This window comes from Artibeus jamaicensis, unplaced genomic scaffold, assembly GCF_021234435.1.
Source record: "Artibeus jamaicensis isolate MK-2021 breed Jamaican fruit bat unplaced genomic scaffold, CSHL_Jam_final contig_419, whole genome shotgun sequence".
NCBI lineage: Eukaryota > Metazoa > Chordata > Mammalia > Chiroptera > Phyllostomidae > Artibeus > Artibeus jamaicensis.
The window spans coordinates 1,856,471-1,863,223 of record NW_026521824.1 but is presented as its reverse complement, the minus strand read 5'-3'; positions in this window follow the sequence as shown (position 1 = coordinate 1,863,223).

Below are 6,753 nucleotides of genomic sequence, written 5' to 3'. Positions count from 1 at the left end.
CTTTGACCCTGCCCCCACATACAGCCTCACAACCCAGCAACTGAGTTGCCCTGCCCTGGTGAACACCTAGGGCTCTGCCCCTCATACATAACAGGCGTGAACAGACCAAAATATTATGGCTCAAGAAGAACTCAAAGCCCCAGAGCCAATAACTCTAAGCGACCAAGAAATAGCCAACCTATCAGATGCACAGTTCAAAACACTGGTGATCAGGATGCTCACAGAACTGGTTGATTTTAGCCACAAATTAGAGGAACAAATGAAGGCTAAACTAATTGAAATGAAGGGAAATGCACAGGGAACCAATAGTGATGGGAAGAAAACTGGTACTCAAGTCAATGGAGTGGACAAGAGGGAAGAAAAAAATGACCAAACAGAAAAGAATGAAGAAACAAGAATTCGAAAAAATGAGGAGAGGCTTAGAAACCTTCAGGACATCTTTAAATGTTCCAACATCTGAATTATAGGGGTACCAGAAGGGGAAGAGGAACAGCAACAAGTGGAAACCTTATTTGAACAAATAATAAAGGAGAACTTCCCCAATCTGGCAAAGGAAATAGACTTCCAGGAAGTCCAGGAAGCTCAGAGAGTCCCAAAGAAGTTGGACCCAAGGAGAAACACACCAAGGCACGTCATAATTATATTAGCCAAGATTAAAATGAAGGAGAGAATCCTAGAAGCAGTAAGAGATAAGGGGACACTCACCTACAAAGGGGCTCCCATCAGACTGTCAGCTGATTTCTCAAAAGAGACCTTACAGGCAAGAAGGGGCTGGAAAGAGGTATTCCAAGTCATGAAAACCAAAGACCTACAACCAAGATTGCTCCATCCGGCAAAGCTCTCATTTAGAATGGAAGGACAGATAAAGTGCTTCTCAGATAAGGTCAAATTCAAGGAGTTCATCATCACCAAGCCCTTACTATATGAAATGTTAAAGGGACTTATCTAAGAAAAATAAGATAAAAAAATGAACAGTGAAAGGACAGTAAACTCACAGTTATTAACAACCACACCTAAAACAAAAGCAAACTAAGAGGACAGCTAGATCAGGAGTGATACCATAGAAATGAAGATCACATGGAGGGTTAGCAACAGGGGAGTGGGAGGAGGAGAAGGGTGGAGAAGGTACAGAAAATAAGTAGCATAGATGGTAGGTAGAAAATAGATATGGAGGAGGCCAAGAATAGTAGGGGAAATATAGAATCTAAAGAACTTGAGACACGTGAACACATAAACTAAAGGGGGGGAATGGTGGAGGAGGGGGTGTGCAGGATGGAGGGGAATGAAGGGGGGAAATAGGACAACTGTAATGGCATAATCAATAAAATATATTTTAAAAAAGAAAAAATAAAGTATTTTAAAAAAGAATATAAATTCAGCCCTGGCTGGCATAGCTCAGTGGATTGAGCATGGGCCTGCAAACCAAAGGATCGCAGTTCAATTCCCAGTCAGGGCACATGTCTGGGTTGTGAGCCAGTTCCCAGCAGGGGACGCACGAGAGGCAACCATACATCGATATCTCTCTCCCTCTCTCCTTCCCTTCCCCTCTAAAGATAAATAAAATCTTTAAAAAAAAGAATATAAATTCACATTTGCTTTTATTTTCACATAGAAAAATTGTAAAAGATACACAAGAAATTGATGAAAGTGGTTATCTCACTGTAAGCCTTTCTGTGGCTTGATTTTTGGAACATGTGAATGCATTTCTGATTCAAAGGAACAAACAAAAAGGTAACACTTAAAAAGAGAAAATGTGAAAATGAGGAAAATAGGAATTGGAGATAGCGAATGGGAACACTCCTTAGAGAGCAACCAGCAGAGTTCGGGGCTGCAGGGTCCACCCCGATTTCTAGGTCTGTGTGACGTTTGAGGAAACTGGGGAGGGATGGAGGCAGGGCTGTTTCAGGCTCAAGGACCCCTCCCAAAGCCACACTCCCTGCCTCCAGGAGTTTGTCCACAAGCCACTGAGAGGCCAGCATCTGCAAGTGGCCAACAGGCTCACCCGGGGCCTACAGCACACCTCAGGCAGGCATCTGTGGGCTCCAGTGCCCGCTGTTCAGATGAAGAGATGAGCTCGAGAGGAGAGCCACGCTGGGGGCGGGCCCATGGCGCTCAGAGGAGGAGCCCAGGGCATGTGGAGCTGGGCTCCTCAGAGCTCTGGGTCAGGTACAGCTCCTGCCCTGGATCTGACCATGGCAGCTCACACAGCCTCTTGGGTCTCCTCGCTTGTGAGTGTGGGCTCTAATGGTGCCTCCTGCTCTGGGGCTGAGGGAAGTGGGAAACAGGGAGCTGGGCACAGTGCCTGATCTGGAGTGAAGGGCCGTTTTTGCTAATGCTGGTGTCAACATTGCTGGCCTCAGCTCCCGTCTGCTCAGGGAGGGTGGTCTGGGTGACTGCTGCTGCAGGGCCTGCCCACAGGACCTTTCTGCGCTCTGTTGGCTTCAGGGCCCCACCTCCCTCTTGGGCATCTCTGCAGCAAGCACAGAGGGGTGTCAGGGCACAAGTCCCATTCATTCTTCAAGTGTTGGTTGTGCCAGGCACTGTGCTGCAGTCCTGTGCTGGGTGCTGGAGGTCACATGGTCTCTGCCCTCAGGGAGCTCCAGGATCACAGGGGACACTGACTTTAGGCAAAGAGCCACACCAACAAGGAGGAAGCTACTACATGAGATGAGCTATGAAGGCCAGGCCACCGTGCAGAGGGCCAAACACCACATTGGAAGGCCACAGAGCTTCCCTGAGCTAACCATGAGTAGAGATCTGAAGGACGAGAGGGAGCTAATCAAGTGGAAGAGGGAAGTGCTCCCGCAGGTGGGACAGCATGTGCAAAGGCAACTTGGGGAGAAGATGGAGCGGTGGGGTGTGCAGAGGGAGCCGCAGCTCAGAGGGCAGGAGGACCCACCCTCACCCGAGGAGGCTGGGGCAGAACTCTGGTCTCCATCCCCAGAGTAGTGGCGAGCCATGGCAGGGATTAACAGTGCCAAGATCGTCGAGACAAGGTTCACATTTTGAAAATAATAAAAAAAAATTAACGCCACCCTGGCCAGGTGGCTCAGTTGGTTGGAGCACCATCCCATCCACCAAAATGTGGGTTTGACCCTGGGTCAGGGCACACGCCTAGGCTGTGGGTGTGGTCCCTGGGGGTGGGATAGGGGACGAACCAAAGTCCCTCTTTCTCTCCCTCCCCAGTCCCTCCCCCCTCATTTTTTAAAATCAACAGTGCCAAGTCTTACTATGTGCCCGGCTCAGTGCTGAATGCTTACCTATAACCCACTAGATTCTCATAGTATGTAACATGGGAACTGCTATTCCCACTTTATAGACAAAGGACTCCATCTCAAAGAGGTCAGACCACTCAGCCCAGAGCCCATGGCGGGTTAGCAATGGGGCCTGTGCTAAGAACTACCAGGTCACACACTACTTATTCAACCTCCACCATCACTTCGGGAAGTAGGGACTGTCTTTCCCACTTTACAGATGATGAAACAGGACCAGAGAGGTGTAGAAAGTTGCCTCAGGCCACACAGCTTGAATGTGAATTTGCTCTCATGTCATTTTTCCAGCTCTTGAGAGGATGTGTGGAGCAGGATGGGCAGGGGATGCACCCTGGAGGCAGGGAGAAAGGACAGCGGTTTGGCCTGGGACAATTCTGACATAGGGCAGTGGATACGCCCAGTGAGGGCTGCAGAGGGGCTGGGAGAGGGTGGAAACTGGGGGATCCCTGGGGCTTGCTTGGTGCAGCTGAGTGGACAGGGGAGTCAATGGCTGAGGAAAGGTGGGATGTGGAAACATGGTAAGTGTGCCATGGGCCAGGGAGGGTCTGGGGTTACTGTGAACGTGCAGGTGGAGAATCGAGGAGGTGAGATGGAGGCAGGGGTGGTGGGGCAAGGCTTCCTAGGACAGGGGCACAGGGAGAAGACGGGGCGCAGACTCCAGTCCTGAAGGCTGTGTGGGGACAAGGAGCTGCCAGGGAAGGGGGCTGCAGCGGCTGTGCCCAACCACAGCAGGACTGCCCAAGGAGAGACAGGACTAGAAATGGTCACTGTAGTGACATGTGGCGTCTGGCCTTGGCAGGAGCTGTTCTGGTGGCATCCCGGAGATGGCTGAGGTGAGAACATTCATGCGGTGTAAGCTGGGGCAGCGAAGCCATGAGACAGTTCTAGCCCTAGAAATGACATGTCTGGGGGTCCGCGCCCCAACGGGAGAGGAGGACCGAGCAAGGCCATATGAGGACACAGTGCAAAAGTGGCCAGAGAAAACAGCCCCGTTGATACCTTGATCTTGGACTTCTAGCTTCCAGAACTATGAGGAAGTAAATTTCTGTTGTTTAAGCTACCCAGTGTGTGGTCCTTTGTCCTGGCAGCCCGAGCAAATGAACTTGGATTACAGGAGACCCTTCAACAAAGTGGAGGTTGGGGTGCATACCACCTGCTGCAGTAGAAAATCCATGAAGAAATTCTGACCCCCAAACTTGACTACTGATAGCCTACTATTGACTGGAAGCTTTACTGATAATGGTCAATTAACATATTCTTTATGTTATACATATTATGTACTGTATTCTTACAGTGAAGTAGACCAGAGAAAGAAAATGTTACTAAGAAAATTATAAGGTCCACCTGTGTTTTTTCAAAAATGTTTCCAGTGTATTTACTGGAAAAAATTCATGTATAAGTGGACCTGTGCAGTTCAAAACTGTGTTGTTCAAGGGTTACCTGTACAATTGGCAAATCAGGGCGACAGACCCAGGGAGAGGGAGGGAGAGGGAGGGAGCGGAACCTTCCCACCTCCCACACTGTGATGAGGAGGCCCTGCGGACGGGCCTCCGTTGTGAAGGACAAAGGGGTGCAGAGGAGCGAGGGCTATTTGGAGAGGAGTGTTCTAGGCGGTATTCCAGGGGGGCGAGTCCCCCCGCAGCACTGTGCGGCAGAGGGGGCCGTGGGGAGGAGAGGGGAGCTTTGTGCTCCCTGCCCAAGGAGGATTTCTCTGAAATGGGGACCTGTGAAACCTGAGCTGGAGAGGAAGGGGCATGGAGATAAACAGGGACTGACTGACGGCCGTTCATGCCCTGGGCTCCTGTGCACCCACATCTAGAGCTGCAGGAGGGCCAGCCTCTGAGTGCAGCCATGTAGCCCAGGGACAGGCCTGAGTGGGGGTGGGGGCACTGCTGACCTTCACCGGACAACAGAGCTGAGCAGGAAGGTAGCGCTGGCCAGGGCCCCCCTACACAGAAGGTCCAGGAAGGTGAGGGATAGGAACAAGGTGGCAGCCAGGGGCAGAGCCCAACCCTTGGAATTCATCCTGGTGGGACAGGACAAGGAGCTTTGGGAGGTGTCAGGGAGCTTCTCCAGACCTAAAGACACCACCCCAGGTGTAAGGGCATGGTGAGCTGCCAGTTCGCACCAGCTGGGATAAGCACAGCATGCAGTGCCTCTGGCTCTCACTCAGGCTGCCGACAGCATCACCAAGCCACCCAGAGCAAAGGCCAAGGACTCGACAGAGATGCCAGCAACCCTCATGTGTGAACACAGACCAAGGCCAGGAAACAAGTGCAGTCACAGTAAAAAACATACTGGTCCAGCAGCTGGAGCCTGACACTGTCACTGAGAGCTTGCACAGCCCGAGGACACTCAGGCCTCTGGCCTCACGTCCCCTCTGTTAGTGAGCTTGGGGACAGTTTTGGATGCCTTGTGAACCTAGGGCCCTTCCCTACCTGTACAGCAGGAAGTGGCAGTGACCATCCCCTGGGCCTTGAGCAGCCGTGCGAGGAGCTGAGCTAAGCCCCTGAGCAAATACCTGCCTTGGTGATGCGGAGAAGGGGGACCCCATGAACACTGTTGTGCCCATTTTACAGATGAAGAAACTGAGGCCCAGAGAGGGACCTCACAGGTCCCCTCCCACTTCCCACCTGCAAACTTGGGGCATGAGGTTGAGACAGACACCAAGGGTCCAGGACCAGGGCTTCCTTACCTGGGTCCCGTGGCCTGCTCCCTGCCTGCATCCCGCCTACTGTGGGTCCTGTGGCTGGCCCCAGAAGCATGGCCAGCCCCGTGGGGCAGCTCAGTGTTGTGGGGGAGGGAAAAAGGAAGCCTAGCCCAATGTGCCTACCGCCTGGGGCCCCCATGTATATTTAATGATGGCTATTATTCGTTTTGTCTCTGGAAAAGGGGCTGAGCAGCTGACAGAGGAACCAAGGACAGCCTGGAGAGCTGGGCATCAGGCCCACTCCATACTCCTGTCTGGCTCACAGCCCCAGTGGGGCTCTCCACTACTCCTGCAGGTCCAGTGCCTGGCAGCCTCCAAAACCTGTTTCCATTTATCCCCAAAAGGCACACTTCCTCCAGGAAGCCTTCTCTTGGCTCTGGCAACTGAGGCTGTGGTTCAAACCCCACCTCTGCACTTCTGAGCTGTATAGCCCCAAGCAAGTTGCTGCCCAGAGAGAAGAGGCAGCTGTAGAGATGGCCCTGAACAGCCCCTGGCACTCAGTGGGGGCTCTATGTACATCAGCTGCCACTCCTTGGTACCATGCCAAGGCCCCTCCACCCCTGTCTTCTGAGGCAATAAGAAATGTACTGGCTCCCCTGCAATTGTGGGGGACCTTCCTGCCACCACACAAATGACAAGGGCCTTCTGGGGATGCTGCCCACCCTGGCAGTCAGGCCTGGTCTCAGAGGTACCACATCTGAGACCTTCAGCTCCTCACCAACCCTCCAGGGCAAAAGCTGTCCTGGAAGTCCTCACATTCCCTCTCACACC